We start from the raw sequence: 20376 nt of genomic DNA on the forward strand, positions 1-20376 counted from the left end.
CTTTTAATCTGGTTAAATTTAATCCTGGATCGGCAGATTGGACTAAATAGACCTGCTATGAACAGTAGACTACCCTGACGAGGACGGAAGTTAAGTTAGTGGTAATTTAGGATAGAAAGCGGACCGGAAGGACCTTTCCATATCCGTCTCACAGTAATTTATCTAAGTTGTTTACAGTTGAGTTACTGGACTACCGTAGTGAACCGAAATCCTGACATATCCCCTCTCTATTGATAGTTTAATCTCATTTTCTGCCATTATTGCTCTTTCCTTTCTTCTCTTCCTTTTACACTTTTACTTTAGACAACCAATTACAAAACCCCCCCATTTATGACCAAATAGACGGATATTTATAGATATCTTGCCTCCCTGAGGAGATCGACCTGAATTCCCTAACTATATAGTTAGTTTAGTTAGTTATTTTTTACAGGTATACGACAGCCCTATCTAATTTTGGCGCCGTTGCCGGGGAGGAAATTAGCCTATCTGTCTTTGTTTCATTTATTTTATCCGTCTCAGGGAATTTTTATTCCTTTAGGCAGTTCTTATTCATTTTCTTTCAGTGTTGTGTATGCCCAGGTCACACAGGTTGGAGTTAGTTTCAGCTGATTCTGAACCAGAGAGGCTGTTCAGGCATAGACTCCGTCTGCAAAGAGAATCACGAAAGGAAGCCTTGAGTACTTTCGAACCCGAACTTCAGCATTTCCTTTTTACAGAAAATCCATCTTTTGAAGAAGACACTTTCAGTTCTGTAAACCAACCAGTAAAGATGCCGAACATTGTCAGTCATTCGGAGCCTAAAGCATCATCAATTCCAAAGGGTTTCAATCTCTAGACTGAGGATGGGAATACATTTGATATCCGTCCTTCCTATATCAATCTGGTGGAGAGAAATCTCTTTAGAGGTTAGGCAGGTGAAGACCCGAGGAAGCATATAGAGCTCTTTACGGACTACTGTTCTACTATCCCCGCCACAAAGGGGGTAACTAAAGACAAGATTAAGGAGGTTCTGTTTCCTTTTTCTTTGACTGACTCAGCCAGGGAGTAGCTGACTGATTTGGACCGCACGGCCGCGGGGGTCACAGACTGGGAGACCCTTGCTCTTGCTTTTTATAAGAGATATTTCCCTCCGCAGTGCACTAATCAGCTGAGGGCAAAAATCACTAGTTTCAATCACGCACCTGATGAAACATTCTATGAAGCATGGTGCCGTTTTAAGAGGTCGGTGAGGTCTATTCCTCACCATGGTTTTGATCCGTGGTTCCTGTCCAATCAGTTCTATAATAGGCTATACGATGATCACAGAGCCATACTTGATGCATCATGTAACGGAAGATTCCAAAAGAACATCGACGATGATAAGGGATGGGCTCTTATTGAAGAGATGGCAACCCACTGTTTTAAGTATGGAAACCCGAGGGATGGTATTAGAACAGTTCATGCAGTTGATAAGCAAGTTGTGGCTCAGCTGGAAGCCATGAATGCTAGGTTTGATAAGCTGGAGCTGCATTCTACTGGGGAGCCTCAGACGGTCCATTTGCTTACTAGAGGGGAGACTGTCACATGTGAGAGGTGTGGGAGCAACGACAGTCACACTGCTGTTGACTGTCTTACAGAGAAGGAACAAGTCCTTGCTTTTCAACAATACAGGCAAGGAGGGGGTTCCTATTATAACAACCAAGGGGCGGTCCATCCCAATTTGAGGTGGACAAGTCAAAATGTGCTCAATCCTACCCCTCCTCCTCCGCAGTAGCAGCCATAAGTCCCTCCTCAGAAGGCTCAACCAGGCTTTTAGAAGCCTCCTTCCTTTTCTACACCTAATCAAGGTGCATCATCTTCTGGTGGGTAAGTAAGATAGTGTTGGGGTTGGTGTCCTTAACAGTTAGTGCAAGGACTTATAAACCTCTAAAAGGATCAAAGGGCATACTTTGGTATTATTATCAGTTGATCCACGTTTATCAATAACGGTTGGCTTGCTAGATAAGTTTGACGTTATTGTCATACAGATGGCGGTGATCAACTGGTCCCTAAAAGTCACACCTATAGGATACGTTCGAGAGATGTGACGGTATGAAAATACTTTCATGTAGATGCCAAAATTGACTAACCGGTTAGTCGAGTTATTTGACTAGTAATTAGTCAAATATGTGATGTTGAGATATTATATTTAATACGGATTAAATATCATGGGCTAAGGCGAATTAACGAGTTAATTCGTAAAATTAAATATACGTGATTTATATTTAATTAAATGTATATTAAAAATAATTATACAATTTTGTTTTGTCGGACACGTATTAATAATTCAGACTAACCCGTATTATTAGCGATGCCTAAATTTCCGATAACCGATAACAGATTTATAATATAAACCCGTCATATACATTTTAGCATTTGCGAACTGGACCTCGAGCTAAAATTAAGAGGAAGTGGAAGCCCACTTCCCATGCATGCACTCGGTCCGGCCGAACCAAACAAAAGGAGAGACTCCCTCTCCTTTTGACCTAGACAATTTCATTTGCAGAAAAACTAGGGTTTTGAAGAGCATTCTCCTCGAAAAACCCGAGATCTCTCATCTCGACAAAACTCACATCAGTTCTCCCTATATTGCAAGGCAATCGGAGAACACTGTTCTAGCACAAGGGCATATCTCGGACAAAGTCTTGGGTGTAACGATTAGGAGGAAATCTGCTTTGATTTCTGTTCTTTACGCCGCAATTTAAAGGACCCGAGGTTATTTCTATACATTAATCATTTCATTGTGTTTATCGTTTTATGACTATAAATTGCATGTAAATTTTACGTTATAGTCCTGCAATTAAAGGGTAGTATACGGATATTAACCTACAAGTGGTATCAGAGCGAGGCCACGTAAAATTTTATATGTGTTTTTCATCAAACGATTGTTGAAACGATGAATTATGGTTAAAAAATGTCACGGCTCACATTTTTTTCACTCGCGACCATATTTTTTTTACTCGGCAGAAATTTTTTTAATTTGCTGCGTTTTTTTGGTTGCATTGGGGACCGTGTCTTGTTTACACGATTGCTCTTGTTGTTGTTTTGTCTCGAAAACCAAACCGTGCCATGTTTTACACGGCTGTTTTGTTTCAAATTTCATGTTGTTTTTACATGTTGTTATTTTATACGGAGATTATAGCAACATGTCAAGTTTTTGTCAATTGTCAAATTTGTTCTAATGCGTTTTTGATCGAATTTGCAATTGATTTTGTCTCGCCAAAACTGTTTCACGAGGGTTTTGAAGTTTCAGCCAATTTTGCATTCGATCGAGCGTATTTCTACTCGATCGAGTGCCATTTATGTCTTGTTTTTGATCGATCGAGTCCCTGTTGTGCTCGATCGACCCCTTTCCGAACCCTACTGCTCGATCGAGTTGTCCTCGTACTCGATCGAGCAGATTAGTCGATAAAAGTACTCGATCGACCACCGAGTTCGATCGATCGAGCACTCTCTAATTTGGCAACCTTCTCGATCGACTTGTTGATCGATCGAGCTTTTTGTCCTCGATCGAACACTTGTGTCTTTGGATCGAGGGTTTTTTCTTTTGACTTTGAAAATTTGTTTCTTTTGATTTAAATTTTCTTTTGGCTTCAATATGTACTTTATACGGATATAGTACACTCGCTTAATAGTGAATCGGTTCACTCTCGTACCATATAGTTGTTTTAAAGCGTCTTTAAAATGACGGATTATAATGGATTAAAATTAAATGATAGAAGCGGTTTTATCACATGAATTTTAATCATTAAAAGGTGGTTTGGATAATTTTAACATAATTACGGAATTATGTCACGAATGAATTTGTTTTTAGTTGATGCATTTTATTTATCGTTAATTATGAATGCCGTGAATGCCTTTTTATTACGTATTTAATTTTTACAATTGATTGTAACTTAGTGTGGCCTTAGTAGAACGTGTTACCGTAATGATGGAACACGGTCTTGGTTGTATTTTGAGATCTCGCATCTCGGTTTTGGATTTTTCACTTGTAATTACAGTTTTAATTAGAATGTAAATAGGTTTATATTTGTAATTTTAAATTGTAATTTTTGAGAAGACCAAAGATGGAGACCAGATGCTCACTCCCGCTACTTGGATCAAGATGGAACATCAAGACAAGCTTTTCGGGTCCAACGGTGGATTCAAAAGTTGTATTATGTTCTTTTTACTAGGATAGGCCACACTAGGAAATTTTTATTTACGTATTGCATTACTTTATTTATTTTTTGTTACGATAATTTGCATCATTTTCCGCCTAAAAACCAAACCACCTAATTATTGCATGAAAAACCGACACATATAGAGGTCACGAGTTAGTTTTCATTGACATTCTCATGTCACACGTTTTAAGCCATCATCCAAATAAATTCATTCACGACCGACGCTAGTTATTCGTTCACTTAAAATGAATTATAATTTTGTTGATGGGATCTTCCTCGTATAAACCAAAAAAATTGAGAACGGTCTTTATAGGTCAAACTCCAATGAGTCCCTTCTTCGTCGGTAGGCATACTATGACCCCTTCTACGTCGGGTAAGTTGGAACCGATTGACCTATTTTATCTCAACACTATGGTCACTCGCACGATCCTGTGATCATGGTGGACTATAGATAGGATTTCAGAAATCTATCGACCAAGAGTTCTTAGGAAGAATTAGCTAAACAGTTGGCTTATCAATTTATCGAAATTGAGTCTTGGGATCACTTGTATCATTCTTGAGGGAGATCAATTATACAAAGTGCAAGAGTCTACATGTTTAAAATGAATTTTAAAATAGACTTAAATCACCTCGATGAGTTGCTTATTTCGTTTTGTTTTTCTTCTTTTTCAGTGTAGATCACGTATTAAAGCGCTAAACAACAAATGGTGGTTCAAGTGATAACCCAATGCCAAGTGCCACATTGGACCGTGAGTCCTGGCTTAGGATCTTCATGAGTCGGATGAATCGGTCTACTCGGATCGAAGAATGACGGATCCAACTTCGCTGGATCGGGAGGCAAAGATTACGGAATGCTGCCGCTGGCGACGGGAAGCTCGGATATCGCTTGAGCCCATGCCGTTAAACCCAGGCCCCACGGTGGAATTAACGAAATCAACGAGTATAACGATTTCGCTTTAGAAGCGGGTGCGGTAAAGAACGTACTTATTTTTGCAATGGAACCCAATTTGCAGAAACGCTTCATAGCCCAAGGTGCAAACAAGATTTTCACCACGCTCACTAAGGAATTCTCGAAAGCACCGAGAATCGTGACCTATGAGCATACCACTCGCTTCTTTGATGCGAGACTCCAGAAGGGCCAACCGGTTAGCCCACACATTCTCAGCATGATTGAGAATGTCGAGAAACTGGAGACCTTTAACTGTAACATCAGCGAGAATATTGTTATCGACCGTATTCTTCACTCACTCCACGATGGTTATTCGCAATTCAGAGCGAATTACTATATGAATGATTTGAAGAAAACTCCCCATGAATTGCACTCCCTCCTCGTACAGACCGAGAAGGACATGAAGTTCAGTGGGAGCTCGAAACAGGATGTTCTCGTTGTGTCAAACAAAGGGAAAGGTAAGGGCAAAGCTCCGGCAAACCTAACAGTAGGTAAGGCGAAGTTCAAGAAGTCGGGTTCAGGGAAGAGTGGTCCTGGTGAGGCGAGCAACTCATCAGGCATGACAAAGAGCAAGAGTGAAAACATGGAATGCCATCATTGCCACAAGACTGGGCATTGGAGACGCACATGTCCTGTTTATCATGAGGACTTAAAGGCAGGTCGTGTTAAACCTGTTGGTATGTCTTCTCTCTCTTCTACTTTTATTCATATGATTGAGATTAACCACGCAAGTTACGGAACTTGGGTACTTGATACTGGTTGTGGTTCTCATCTGTGTAATCATGTGCAGGGGCTCCGAAACATCGAACCCCTCGTAAAGGGTGAGGTGGACCTGCATGTTGGGAATGGAGCAAGAGTAGCTGCCATCTCCAAGGGGACATATGTGATCCAGCTTCCAAGCGGATTTGAGTTGTCATTATATGACTGCTATTATGTACCTAGTCTTTCCAAAAACATTATTTCAGTTTCTGCGCTTGATAAACTTGGTTTTTCATTTGTAATAGAAAACAATGCTTGCATTTTCTCATTACACGATATGATTTACGGCAAGCGTTTCCATGAACGGAATTTATGTTTTAGATCGGACCTCGGAAATATTACACGTAATGAATAAAAAGTTAAAGGTTGGTGACAAAGATCAAACGTATCTATGGCACTGCCGTATGGGACACATTAATGAGAAACGCAAAAAAATGACTCATCAAACATGGAGCTATCTCGGCCTTTGATTTTCAATCATTTGGCACGTGTGAATCATGTCTCATCGGTAAGATGACTCGGATTTCCTTCAAAGGTGTTGGAATGCGCGGCTGGCCGACCTATTAGGGCTCATACACACGGATGTATGTGGTCCTATGTCAATCACCGCACGAGAAGGCTATAGGTATTTCATCACTTTCACGGACGATTTGAGTAGATATGGCTATGTCTACTTAATGAAGCACAAAAGTGAATCCTTTGAGAAATTCAAAGAATACCAAAATAGGGTACAGAACCTATTAGGTAGAAAGATTAAAACACTGCGTTCAGATCGTGGTGGCGAGTATCTTTCTCACGAGTTTGATCAACACCTAAAGGACTGTGGGATTGCCCTACAGTTAACTCCACCTGGAACACCTCAGCTGAATGGTGTGTCCGAACGGAGAAATCGAACACTACTTGATATGGTTCGATCCATGATGAGTCACACGGTTTTACCTGATTCATTATGGGGTTATGCTCTTTTGTCAGCCGCTCTAATACTTAACCGAAGTCCGTCTAAAGCTGTTGACAAGACTCCATATGAACTATGGAAGGAACGGTCCCTAACTTGTCCTTTATACGGGTTTGGGGGTGCGAGGCTTATGTCAAGTGGAGACCTGAAGATAAGCTCGGCCCGCGATCGGTCAAGACATACTTTATAGGTTATCCTAAAGGATCACGTGGTCATTACTTCTATTCGCCAACCGAACAACGTGTTTTTGTTGCGGCTAGTGCGACATTCTTAGAGAAGGAATTTCTCGAGAATGCAAAGAGTGATAGAACCTTCGACCTGTCGGAGATTCCAGAACCAAATACCGAGCAACTATTGGAGGAACCTATTCCTTCAATCCCGGCTGCGGTGAACATTCCTGAGGAACCTAGGAGGTCGGGAAGAGTCTCTATTCCTCCGGACAGATACATTGGTATGGTCGAGGAACATGACATAGATGACGTTCTACTCTTAACGAGTAGTGAACCCGCAACCTATAAAGGTGCCATGACCGATTCGACTCGAAACTATGGCTTGAGGCCATGAAATCCGAGATGGACTCCATGTATGAGAACAACGTGTGGGATCTTGTTGACTTACCTGCTAAGGTTCGTCCCCTTCAATGCAAATGGCTTTACAAAATAAAGCATTCTGTGGAAGGTCAACAAGATATCTACAAAGCACGACTGGTTGCTAAAGGTTTCACCCAAGTGCCAGGTTTGCACTACGATGAGATTTTTGCACCCGTAGTCATGTTGCGTTCCATCCGGATTATCTTAGCGATTGCTGCTTTTCATGACTATGAAATTTGGCAAATGGATGTGAAAACCGCCTTCTTAAACGGCTTTTTGGAGGAAGAGTTGTACATGGTACAACCCGAAGGGTTCATCGATCCAGCACATCCTAAGAAAGTGTGCAAGCTTAAGCGTTCCATTTATGGACTTAAGCAAGCATCAAGGAGTTGGAATCATCGCTTCGACCAAGTGATAAAAGAAAATGGATTCACTCGATCAGTCGAGGAACCATGTCTATATATCAAGTCGAGTGGGAGCAAGATTGTCTTCCTAATATTGTATGTTGACGACATACTCCTGATTGGGAATGACATACCTCTCTTAACTTCGGTGAAAGTATGGTTGAAAAACCATTTCCAGATGAAAGATCTGGGAGAGGCACAAAGAATTCTAGGCATCCGCATCTATCGAGATAGATCACGACGGATGTTATCTCTCAGTCAGGAGTCTTACATAGACAAAGTCCTAGAGAGATTCAAAGCATGACTAACTCCAAGAAGGGGTTCCTTCCCATGGCTCCAGGGGTGCATTTGAGCAAGTCTCAGGCACCAGAGACACCGGAAGAGAAAGAGCGCATGACACGGATTCCTTATGCTTCGGCTATAGGATCAATCATGTATGCCATGATATGCACACGTCCGGACGTGGCATATGCATTGAGTATGACAAGTCGATTCCAACAAAGAACCAGGTGAACCACATTGGTTGGCTGTCAAGAACATTCTTAAGTACCTCCGGAGGACTAAAGATTGGGCATTGACTTATGGAGGCTCTCAAAAGCTATGCGCAACCGATTCGCAGATGCTAGCTTCCAAACGGATCGAGATGACTCGAAATCTCGGTCTGGATTCGTTTTTACTCTTAATGGCGCCGCAGATCACGGTGGAAGAGTTCAAACAAACGATTTCTGCAGATTCTACGACCGAGTGATAGAAAAGATTGCTACGAGATGACAACATAGCAGATCCTCTCACTAAAGCATTACGACAAGATAAGCATGAAGGGCACGTTAATTCCATGGGAATTAAACGTGTTCCTAAGTTGTAGTACTCTTTTATGGATCGGATTCATTCTCTCTTGTACTCTATACGACATCATCGTTTTGATATTTTATATATATATTTTGTTTTTCATGTGGAATTGTACGACGATTTTGAACACCACAAAGTGAATCGAACAAACATCATATATTGTTAGTCCTTAATTGCCCACATGAGCTGATAACTCGGCAATTATTTTGTGACGTTGGTTGATGGTGGGTTCAACGAGCCATAAGTCAACCGGTTGACTGACCAATCACAGAGGCGATTTATACGGATATTTCGTAGGACACCATTGTGACAACGACGTGGAGTCCTAAATGTTTTATAACATTCGTTGCCCGGTCGTGGATAGGACTTCCATGGTGATCCTTAGAGTCGAATCTCTTGACTATCGACTGTCTCTTGAGACTACGGCAGATTTTGAGTGACTTTGGTTTCTTTCTCACGGTCATCCGTAACAGGGGGCCAAGTAGATTTTTTCTGGGTCATTTCATGCTGTGCTTAGATCGGAAGGAGTCGAGTTGAAGGAATGCGCTCTCTTCTATTGACCCTCCTATTGACATTCCAAATGAAAATTTGGAATATTGTACTGCTATTTTGACCCCTCCGCCTCAAGTAGAGAGCAAAAAGGAGGAAAGTTCGTCTGTTTTCCTTACTGCAGGTACAGATGAAGATAATGAAGGAGCTGTCAATTGTTTTTGTGCAATTAATGTCAGTCAAGGTGGGAGTGATGATGTTAAAGATGGTGAGAAAGGAGTAAGGACGAGAAAAGTTCGTGCGTATGTGGACGTCAACTATTCTCCTCCTAGCGATTCGAGTTCGAGCTCATGGAAATTGTAGAGGACGATTAACATTTCTGAGGTGACGTCCTCTAGTCAGAAGCCCTCCGAGGGGCTACTGAATGGCTTTGAGAAGTGAGCGGGGAAATTCCCCGTGTACCAATTTGTATAAAAAATTCTTAATTTCCGTCGGACTTGTTTATTGCTTTTAATTAGGACAATTAGAATTTAGACATTTTTAGCATGGATTAGAAGACTATAGACTGTCACTACTCGTATTTGGTATTTTGGGATATTTTTGCGAGTGTTTTTATGCAGGTTTGGGGAATTATACGCAAATTCAAGAGCTTACACGAGGAAAAGAGCTCGATCGAGTACTTTTTGTACTCGATCAAGTGTATTCTATTCGATCGAATGATCCCAAGTTACTCTATCGACAAAAGCTGAAAGGGGGAGTTCTCGATCGAGAAACGTTTTACTCGATCGAGTAGATGAATACAAGAAGTCCTTGATCGAGTAGTTTTAAACCACTCGATCAAGTAATTTTGGAAATTACGCGCAGGGAGTCCCTTTAACTTCCTTATTTTTCTTATTACTTCATTATCTTCCTCATTTTTTCTCGACTATCCTCTTTATTTGCGACCAAAGAAACCCCAAATCCTGCATTTTTCTTGCCCATTTACCAAATCCACCACCTACATCTTGTTTATTGCAAATTTATCGTCATTTGCCCTCTATTTTCCCATTGATTATTGTTGCTTTACACGGTCAATTGAGGATTTTAGGGTCTCATGGTTTTAAAAAAATCGCCATTGTTGCTTGTTGATTGTCGATTAATTGCTATTTGTAGGTTCTTTATCATCATGTAAGTAATTCCTACACTTCTTTGCATTTTAATTTCATTAATTTTGCTTTTTATGAAGTGAATTAGGAATTAAGGTTTCGATGTTCAGATTAGGTCGAATTTTTCGACTATAATTTTGATTCAATGTCTAATTTGTCTTACTTGATGCTTAATTCCCTCTCCTCATTGATTTTTACATGATTAATTCGAATTTTATGGGAAAACTTGCGATTAGGGCTAATTACAGTCGAAATTTTCGACTGTATACTGGTTTTTTTTATGCTGCCATTTGCTTAATTGGTTTCCATTGTTGCTTAATCTGCTACCCTTCCCCTATCGCTGTTTACCTGCTATCATTCGAGCTTTTGAGGAAAATTATGGGAATTAGGGCTGTTAGTCGAATTTTTTCGACTATTTGGGGAAATCGTCATGCTGTTTAACTGCTGATTTCTTATCAGATTCTCCTGCCCTATTTGTTTAGGATGGATTCTAGCTCTGTGCCCTCCACTTGCTCGACTTCTAGTCCGTCCTTGTCTGAGACGGTGGTCCCTGCTGTCACCACCGCCTCCACTTCTGTTAGTACCGCAGCTCCCGTGTTCTTAGTCAGTGCTGCTGGTACTGTTTTTACGCCTGCTAGCACTGCTCCTAGCCCTGTTTCAGCTACCACCTCGATCCACAGCCACTACTCTATCGCTAGCACGGCCGCTAGCCTTTCTTCCTCGTTGGTGTCACATTGCGACCCACGCCTCTACTTCAGCCACGGTGAGCACACCTGTGGCGGACTCACCCGTAGTCGTAGCTGCTTTACTGGCGGCTCTAGTTCCTCGTACCGTCAGTGGATGGTCTTCTACTTCAGGTTCTAGAGGCCGGGGCGCGGTCGTGGTCGTGCTACACCTGCTGCTGGCTGTGTTACGATCCGATTGGACGACACTCTTGACTCCCACCCTGCGTTCCCCCAGGTAATTTTTATTAATGGTGTTCATCGTAAGAAGTTTTATGACTTAGTTGACTGTGACTTTCTCCCTACGCGCTTTCTTTGCCGTACGTCACTTCAGAGGATCGGCTTCTACGAGCCAGATTGTGAGCTTTGACGGGGCACGGGGATGGTCGGACTCATCAGTATGAGTGGCCACACTTTTAGGGAGCTGAGCCTTGAGTTCTTCAGCTCCTTTACCTTCTCCTCAGGGGCACACGACGCTGTCCCTACTAGTCTTTCTGTGTCATTCCGGTTGTATAACCGGGCCTTCTCCATGACACTTGAGGAGTTTGGTACCCGACTCGGCCTTTTCTTTACAGGAACCACTGTTGCCCCTAGGAAGGTCATTAGTCTTCTTTGGCGGACTTTGGCACATACCCCTTTTCACGAGCGAAAGCTCGCTCAGGTCCACCTACCCCCCGCCCGTTACTTTCTTAGACTGATGGGGAGCACTATTTGTCGCCGAATGGAGCCAAACAACATCAACAACAACGAGCTCTCCATCTTAGGCGGTTACCTAAACATCGACGGTGAGGGTCCCTATACCCTCAACATCGCTTATTTGACCGCCAGGTACTTCCAGGCTCAGGGAGAGAAGCTCATGGGTACTATCGTCTGCGGTGGCATAGCCACCTTTCTTGCCCGTTCTCTCCTCACCACCTTGCCTCGTGACTTACCTTACATAGACGGTGATAGGTATCTGATCCTAGCTGCCATGCACTCTCAGACTTGGCTGACCACAGACTACCGGACATGGAAGATAGACGGTTCCCTATCCGTCGACCTTCCTTGTGACACCCTGCCTCGTCTAGCCCCTTTGCCCACTGTTGCACGGGGCGCCCGACCACCACCTCTACCTGAGTACACCTCCAGGTCCGCCCACATACTACCTTACCCGCCGCTAAGAAGCGGCGTAGACTAGAGACCGGAGAGGGATCCGCACCTTCCATGGTTGGCCAGACTTCCACGGCCACACCTCCCCCGATCCCTACTCCTACTCCTACTTCCGCGCCTGCTAACCAGACAGAGCCGGTCCTACCGGCTAATTTTGTACCTCCACCACCCTTTGAGGCGTCCTCGGTCATGGAATAAGGGCACCCTGACGGTTTGTTAGTTGAGATCGCAGAGAAAAAGCCTCGTATGGAGCGAGACATAGCTTTGAATTTGTTCCCTCTATACAATTATCACATGAGGCGACACCGTTGATCCCAGAGGGTTGGCCACACTCTTCCTTTTACCGGTACCCAACTGAGGGGTACCCGGAGTCTGCTAGTGAGGAGGAGGAGGACGAGGATGAGGACCCGACGGCGGCAGCGGAGAGAGCTCGAGCTGAGTAGAGGAGGAGGAGAGAGCAGGAGATAGATCCGGACCTCACGGTGACGGTGGAGGACGTGCGTGACAGTGACGAGGAGGCTGACGAGTAGTTGCTGGTCTACTCATTTCCCCAGTTTTCTGGTTGGTTTGGGGAAGTTCGTGTTTTGTATGTTTATTCTCGCTCTTTTATTGAATTTTTTCTCCTTTTTATTTTATTGTTTTTCATTATTTATTGGTTGTATATTCCCGTTCCCCTGTATATATCTGCTGGTGTATGCTGGAGGACAACGAGGGCGTTGTCCGTTTTGGTTTGGGGAGGGTATTGCATCCTTTTGAGTCTGCATTTGCATTTGTTTTGCATTCACGTTTATTTATTTTAGCTTGCATTGTTTATTTATTTCATTAAAAATCAAAAAACAAAAAAAATTCAAAAATTTCAAAAATTCAAAAAAATATTCACTTTTATTTTTGCATATAGGTTGAGTAGAAACGGTTGATTTCCGTGATGAAACTGCACTATAACTTGTCATTTTACTTGAGCCTTGCACTTTCGTTGATCGTTATTAGCTTTATCATACACATAATCTACGATTTTTTGTTCAAATATAGCTGACTGTTTAGACTTGACCTGATAAATTAGCAACCTACTTTACAATTTCTGAGTTTTAGAGCCCATAACTGGTGACATTCATGACTAGTTCATTAGGAATTGAGAGTAGTACTTCTTGCATAGCATGTTCATCATTTTTGCACATTTATGACATTCGATTTCTCGTCAAATGCACACATTCGGGTTTGTGGTCGGTGTCACATGCAGGGAGGTGCTTGCAATTTTCCCCTTTTCTTATATTCTTCACCCATTTAGCTCCACTTAAGCCAAAACTTTGCCCTTTTGTTATTTTTTATAATTTCGTAGTAGTGTCAACCTTCTGTATAATTACGTACGTCTTAGTTTAACATATTAGATAACATAAATTATCATGTAATATTGTACTTTTGTTTTAAATATTTGCATGGATCACTTTTCTATGTATAATGCAATGTTCATTACTTCTAACTTTCTATTTAATTTTGTATTTGTTTTCTTACATATTCTTCCATGCACTTATAATGACCAACTTATTTTGTGACCTTATTTTGTGAATTGTGGATCTTCTTTTGTGAATCTTGCAACTTATTATGTGAATCCTGGAAATTATTTTGTGAATCCTGGAACTTATTTTGTGAACTTATTTTGTGAAGCTTAGTCCTTGTTTAGTGAATCTGAGACCTTTAAATTCAGTTAATTGACCATAGCTTGTTGACGATAGCTTATTGTTATAATGTAATGTTCTTTAACAACTTATACTGACCAAGTTTCACAAAACAAGCACTTAGATTCACTGAATAAGGTCTGAGATTCACAAAACAAGGTTTGTGAATTCACCAAATATAGGTATGAGCAAAATAGATGATTTTAACCACTTATAATGACCAAGTTTCACAAAACAAGCCCTTAGATTCACTTAATAAGGTCTGAGATTCACAAAACAAGGTCTGTGAATTCACCTTATAAAGGTATGAGCAAAATAGATGATTTTAACCACTTATAATGACCAAGTTTCACAAAACAAGCCCTTAGATTCACTTAATAAGGTCTGAGATTCACAAAACAAGGTCTGTGAATTCACCAATTAAAGGTATGAGCAAAATAGATGATTTTAACCACTTATAATGACCAAGTTTCACAAAACAAGCCCTTAGATTTACTGAACAAGGTCTGAGATTCACAAAACAAGGTCTGAGAATCTAAACCTTACTGACCAAGTTTCTTTATTTTGTGAACTTATTTCCCTTGCTTTGTGAATAATAGGTTTTACTGAGTTGTAGGAAGCAAGCCAAGCCAGGATGAAGCGACGTGTTGAGGACATACTGAAGCTACTGCACCACTCTACTGAAACACCTACTGAATCTACTGAACCACTCTCTAAGCCACTTACAAAAAAGACAAGAATTTACAAAGACAGACTGCCTGTGTTGAGGACTCGGATGTCTCGTGCTGGGCTTTACCACTTTCTCAACAATATGGAGAATCCACCATCAGATAAGTAGATTGAAGTTATACAAGAAATGGGATTTGGTTCTCTATCGCATCTTAAAACAGATGTTGTTCCGGGTCACTTGGCGTACTGGCTAGTTTCAAATTATGACCACGGTACAGGATCGTTGTGTGATGGGAAACTCCTTGTTTTAGAGGAAGATATACATCTGTGCATGGTATTGCCAATGGGTCCAAACATTGTGGAAGAAGCAAAAATTGGAGATAAGTGTCGTTCTTATGTGTCTCTTTTGGAGGAGTTTAGAAGTCAATACCAAGGTAGTTCCATTGACGTCAAACACATTATGGAAAAGCTCTCTACACAAAGAGATGGTGGAGATGATTTCAAACGCACTTTCATCATTTATATCTTCAATTCTTTTTTAGGCGGTGTTATAGGCAATTGGGCTAGTTTGAGACTTCTTAAAAGTTTGGTAAACACTGAGTTGATCTCCAAATTCAACTGGTCCAATTTCATCAAACGCAAATTGGCTGGCTAAGTTGAGTCTTGGCAAAAGGAGGAGTGGAAGACCAAAAAGCTGAGAGAAAATTGGTTTGGTGGACCTATTATGGTCTTGGTTTTCATTTATCTTGACCGATTTGTCTTCAAAGCACGCCTTGTTACTCGGAAGTTTCCAAAGCTCTCTACTTGGACTAAAGAAGCTATAACCAAGAGAGTTAAGCAGGAAGTGAATGACAAAAATTCGGACAAGAAAACTTTTGGCAGGGGTTCTATTGAGCCTTCAATGGTCTTCAACCACCATATTCCACATCTGAGTCCTCCTCCTCCAAAGATTGAGCTCGGCCAATCTTCCAAGTCAACAATTCAAGATAAAGCATCTGAAGCTGAAGCTGAAAAATTGCTGCTACCTGGGAATGAAGGCACTGGTGAGTTTGTCCATAAACTTGCGTTTTACGCAAAGGCAATGGCTCAAGCTTGTGCGGACTTCAAATCACTTGCTAGTCAAGCTCCCTCCAAACTGCCTTTAACAATAACAGTGAAGAAACTAGTTGCAGCTGTAAACGGCATAGCAGAAGATTTTAAGTTATCTCAACAAGAAGATGATGCTGAAAATGTGAACGATGTGAAGAATAAGGAAAAGGTGTCAGACATTGTGGATGAGAATATCGCTGAGAAAGTGGTTGACGATATTCATGAGAATGTGGAGAAAGCTGGGGAGAATGTGGATAATTTTTATTGGTGGACTGAGGCTGATTTGTTGGCCGGATTGGATGCGATAGTTGAAGCTTTGCAACCAATAGCGCGACAACATTCACCACCACCAAATGCTGAATACCCATCCTTTAGGCTCCTAGCAGATGATGACCATTTGTTGTCTCAACCTGAGCCTGAGCCTGACACATATGCTGCTGTGTCATCCCTCCTTGTGGATGTCATCCCTCCTTTCACTGAGCCCACTCCTTTGGTAGGGAACACATCCTCTCACGCTGCTCTGGATGATGTTGTTCCTAACAAGGACATCACTGAGCCTACAATTATTGAGATAACAACTACTCCTTCTACTCCTCCTACTACTGTGGTACGGAAGACAACTCTTGATGTTATTTGCCTACCAGATACTCCACTTGTTTCAACAATCGATAAAACATCTGTCAGTAAACGATCTGTCAGTAATGTCTATATTCGTCGATCGCCACGTCATTTGGCAAAGTCGATTGCCCGTGTTCCTTGCAAAACCCCAACTATTGCTGTAATCCCATTTCCCTTATCTCCATTACCAATTGAAGAGGATGTTCCGGGTCGTGGTAAGAGGAGGCTTGTAGTTCCAGCTGAAGTTTTCCGATCGCCCGATTTGCAAAGAAATCTTAAAGTTTTTAGGGATTTGAATCAAGCTGAGAAACAAGTATTAGATTTTATACTTGGCGAATCATATGATGAAACGGAGATTCTTTTCCAAAGACTTTGACAAGGAGCCAGTTGAAGAGTGTGCCTGAAGGCGATTGGATATCATCTCATGTAATAGATGTGTATTGTGAGATCTTAAATAGTATTGAGATATTCAAATCCCGGACTTCCCCTTCTCGTTTATTTGTGCCGTATAGAAATGAAATTGTTAGTCTTATTACCCTGTACTTTATCCAATTCTCCAAGTCTATTTTACATGATGTTGACTTCTAATCGTTACTCATACTGATCATATTTTTTTGTTCCCAGTGACTCTCCAATGTTGATGTTTCTGCAGTTCAACTAGTAAGTCTTTGATTTTGGTCTGCTTATATTTCAACTTAAGTTCATTTTTGTCTTTTTAATTCACTGCATTTTTGTGTTTTTAATTCAGTTTACTTTTTGTCCTTTTTTAGTTTTGCGCTCCAATAGTCTCCGCCTCATGCCCACCTTTCTTGATTTGTATCGACCTTAGAACTAAAAGTAGCAAAGTGCAAATCATCCATCCTATGAAAGGCAGATATGTTGATTATTCTTGTTTTATCCAACCTTTGGTACGTCTATTGTTTCCATTTTGCTTAGGAAAATGTGTGTTATTGTGATTCTACTAGGAAATGACTTTGTGAATGTATGACTTTATTTTGTGAAACCTACACTTAAGGTTTGTGAATCTTATCACTTTAACTACTTATGTTGACCAAGTTTCACAAAAACAAGCCCTAAGATTCACTGAACAAGGTCTGAGATTCACAAAATTAAGAGCAAAATAGATGATTTTAAACCACGACCAAGTTTCACAGAACAAGCCCTAAGATTCACTGAATAAGGCCTGAGATTCACAAGATAAGGTCTGACATTCACAAAATTAAGAGCAAAGTAGATGATTTTAAACCACGACCAAGTTTTCACAGAACAAGCCCTAAGATTCACTGAACAAGGTCTGAGATTCACAAGATAAGGTCTGAGATTCATAAAAATAAGAGCAAAATAGATGATTTTAAACCACGACCAAGTTTCACAGAACAAGCCCTCAGATTCACTGAACAAGGTCTGAGTAGATGATTTTCCTTTGTTTATACCTGTGCTAAGAAAGACTGATTTCTCTTTTGTTCATACAGAAAGAAAAACTCATCCGGCTTCTTAAACCAAAGGTGCCAGCACTGACAAGTATTTTGTGGACGCCCGAAGTGTTTATCCCAAAATCAAACTTAACTTCTGATGAAATAGATAATGGCATCTATTTATTGAACATATTGGAAAATTACAAAGGAAACAAAAGTGATTGTCCAATAACCATATATACTGTAAGATTACTTTTTCAACTCTATTTATACATTGATAAATATAAATTTTTATAAATTTGCAACACATTATTACTCCCCTTTTTCCATTTATAGGAAGCTCAGGTGAAGCTTTTTGCACTGAGGGTGTGCTATCAGATTATTACATGTGGTAAGAACGTATTAAGAGATAGAGTGAAAAAAGATGCACTAGAATGGAGTCGTGTACCGCTGTAAGAACCTTCTTCTTTTAATATTATCATATTTTTCTTGAAAAACCTTTAGTACTTTAGTTGATAAAATAATGTTATATGTTCGTATTGTGGCAGTGGCTCTCGACCACTTCCTTACAGTGACCAGCAATTGTTGGATTATGTATGCAGATTAAAATCGGCACAAACTAAATTGTAATGATTTTGCTTTGATTTTACAATATAAAAGTTATATGATTTTGATTTGATTTTACAATATAAAAGTTATATTGTGAGAGATATTGACTAATTGCATTTCCTCATTATTTAAGTGACGCTATGGTGTCCACTCCATGGATGGAAGTCACAAGACAGGCTTTACAGACCCTTGGACCACGTGGCTTTGTTTTGGATCAGATAAGTATCATTTTCCTTTCCTTTTTCTTTTCATGTTTCATTTTACTTTTTTTTGTGAATCCTAGAACTTGTTTTGTGAATCCTAGAGCTTATTTTGTGAATCCTGGAACTTGTTTTGTGAATCTTGGAACTTATTTTGTGAACTTATTTTGTGAATCCTGGAACTTGTTTTGTGAGTCTTGGACCTTATTTTGTGAATCCTGGACCTTATTTTGTGAATGCTGGAACTTATTTTGTGAATCCTTTGCCTATGTTTTGTTAAATTTGATTTTGTAGGTGATTGATATGTTTGGAGTGAAGTCCACACTCGGTAGATCAGATCTCCTTTACTTGTCAACCACAGTATATGTGTGATTCAAATCCTTTAGATGTTGATATTCAAGTATTTGCTTTCTAAATGTTGCTTCTCTCTGGTTTATTAAAATGGTCCTATATTTGTCACATGCAGACAGTTCATGAAGTACGCAACCCAGCTATTTGGCGTCAATACCTGAAGTCTGATTACATTCCATTTGATGGGAGCAATATCCAAAAGGTAAAAGATCCCTCTTCTACTATTTATGTTCTTTTTTATTTATTTTCGTTCATGTGTACTGTTAATTGGTTTGTCTATTGCAGGTTTTTATCCCTATGTTTAACGATAAGTGTCGTCATTGGTGGGCTTGCGTTTGCGATTTAAAGCAAAACGTAAATTTCATCCTCGACTCGAGCACCGATTTATATGCGGATCATGATAACCACACAGCCCACGAGATTGTATGATTTTTTCCCAAAAATTTTTGGAGTATTTATCTTTAGTTTCTTAAAAATATATCCCTGTCATATTTTTATGTTCTATTGGCTTTTTCATGTTCCAGTTGTACCAAGTTTCATCTGTTCTTTGTGGTTGTTCATCTGCATTTGATCCTTTGCGGTTGATGTACATGAACCCAATTGAAAACCTTAAATCCCTCAACAAAAAACATGGTATGTAACTATGTATCTTCGTTTTTTAGGCTATATTATGAGATATATCGTACAAGTTTGAATGGTCTCTCTCTGACCAAAACCATGTACCCAATCCCATATTGCTGAAATGAATGGTTGAATAGTTGATCTTCACTTAAGATGTTTCTCTTTACTCATAAATGTTTATTTATTTGTAGTTTTGATTGTGGAGTGTTTGTGCTGAAATGGTTGGATGCGTTGGACATGTAGGGAAATATCCGTAAAATTCCCTTAAATTTTAGGACTATAACGCAATTTTAACATGTGATTATTGTCATAAACGAAAAATACAAGAGAAACGATAAAGGTACAAGAATCAACCTCGGGTCCTTTGTGAATACGGCCTAAGAACAAAAATCAATATAGATTTCCTCCTAATCATTGCACTAACTGTAGAGGACACCAGCCCCAACAAGCTCCCACTTGTCCGTACAAGTGTACGTGTAATAACGTTATCCGCACTAACTGGAGGACACCGGCTCCAACAAACTCCCACTTGTCCATACAAGTGTATGTGCGATAACCGATTCTCATATACATTTAAAATTTCTCCCACTCAATGTAAAACAATTTGCAGATCCTGATCTGCAAAGGTCGTATTTTACAATCGATCTATATCAAGAGTGGTTTCCCCGACTAGAGAGTAACTTAACTGATAAAACGAATCCGTATTCGAGCATGGCCATGCATTTCGATTCTGACTCCTCGAGTGGCCCCGAGAAATATCGAGTACCTGATAAAGGCTGAATATTTCCTTCAACTCGACTCCTGCCGATCTAAGCACAGCATGAAATGACCCAGAAACAATCTACTTAGCCCCCTGTTACGGATGACCGTGAGAAAGAAACCAAAGTCACCCAAAATCTGCCTTAGTCTAAAGAGACAGTCGATAGTCAAAAGAATCGA

The 20376-nt window shown here is 40.5% G+C and overlaps 1 non-coding gene across 1 annotated transcript; it reads right to left on the bottom strand.

Moving 5' to 3' along the window:
• Window positions 1-1145: 1145 nt before the first annotated feature.
• LOC141635690 (small nucleolar RNA R71) lies at window positions 1146-1251 on the bottom strand. The gene has a single exon (XR_012540360.1). It is a non-coding gene; the product is annotated as a small nucleolar RNA R71 (small nucleolar RNA).
• Window positions 1252-20376: the final 19125 nt, after the last annotated feature.

Source organism: Silene latifolia, chromosome Y (genome assembly GCF_048544455.1).
Source record: "Silene latifolia isolate original U9 population chromosome Y, ASM4854445v1, whole genome shotgun sequence".
Classification (NCBI taxonomy): domain Eukaryota; kingdom Viridiplantae; phylum Streptophyta; class Magnoliopsida; order Caryophyllales; family Caryophyllaceae; genus Silene; species Silene latifolia.